This window comes from Pinus tabuliformis, chromosome 2_1 (genome assembly GCF_031772625.1).
Source record: "Pinus tabuliformis cultivar Carrire ecotype Pingquan chromosome 2_1, CPIR1, whole genome shotgun sequence".
Taxonomy (NCBI): domain Eukaryota; kingdom Viridiplantae; phylum Streptophyta; class Pinopsida; order Pinales; family Pinaceae; genus Pinus; species Pinus tabuliformis.
The window spans coordinates 401748132-401749389 of NC_142299.1; the positions used below are offsets into that span (position 1 = coordinate 401748132).

General features: G+C 33.4%; 1 pseudogene; it reads left to right on the forward strand.

Annotated features, from left to right (window-relative positions):
• The first annotated feature begins 369 nt into the window (after nt 1-369).
• Nucleotides 370-851, forward strand: LOC149200570 (uncharacterized; annotated as a pseudogene).
• Nucleotides 852-1258: the final 407 nt, after the last annotated feature.

Genomic DNA, 1258 nt, shown 5'->3' on the forward strand with positions numbered 1-1258 from the left:
AGATTTTCACTAGAAAAGAGCATTATTTCTCAACAAAATTAATTTACACCTATTTGAATCCATGTATAACATTCATTAAAATATCCATGGTTGATGTCTCTTAACTCTTTTATTATATATCATATATTTTCATCTCTTGTTAATTTACACCTATTTGAATCCCTGCATAGTATTTCATCAAAATAACCGTGATTGATGTCTCTTAATTCTTGTAGTATATATCATATATTTTCATCTCTTGTGAACTTAGTCATCAAACCATGTTCTATGGCTACGTGTGAAGTTTTTTTGGAGAAGGGAGGAAACTAAGCTCTAAAAGTCAATATTCTTAACCCACATTCAAACTCTCAACTTCCAACTTCAATTGATATGACCATGCGGTCAGGTCTCACAATGGATCAACTTATGCTAGAGGATTAACCTCTTATGGCCCAAGCATCATTGATGCAAGGAGTACAACACAACTTTGGTCTTTTTGCAACAAACAAGTTATTAAAATGTATCCCCGGTCCTCTACTAATCTTGCAACAAGTGGGTTCCCTGCAACTATTGTGAATTCTATGGATAAACACCACCAAGGTCAGCCACTTGTTTCCAATGCAGGAGAAATGGGAAACTTTGGAGGAAATATATTTGGCATGCTGTAAGGGAGAAGTTTCAAGGGCTCTCAGGCTGCAAGCTCACAAGATATTCAAGGCACCATAGATCTCATGTATAGGTCCTTGGAAACACAAACTAATCATTCTCATGATCAACCTGGCATGGTGCACCAGGGAAGCAAACAATTTACTAATGTGTAGTTGTTGAGGTCTTTTGAATCATCTATTTATGACACTCATCAACTGTTGTAGTTCTGATCTATTTGTTCTTACAACACATTTTCCTTGTCCTTAGAGTTGAAGATAATTGTTAAAACTTCATTATGACAATTATTTGTACCATCTAGATGTAGACAATTTCTTTCAATTACTATTGCTTATTTTCTTGTCATCATGTTGGTTGTGTTTGTAATCTTTATCTAGATTACAATATAATACTCAAATGGATATTGCTAATTTAGGTCAATATGGGTATATCTTATGTGGATGTTGCATCAATTTATTGATCACATTGGATAGGATGAACTCAGGGAATGGATTTGTAACTTGTCCCTCTATTCTTGTTCTTGAAATATATCATATATTTTCATCTCTTGTTAATTTACACCTATTTGAATCCATTGATGTCTCTTAATTCTTTTAGTATATATCATATATTT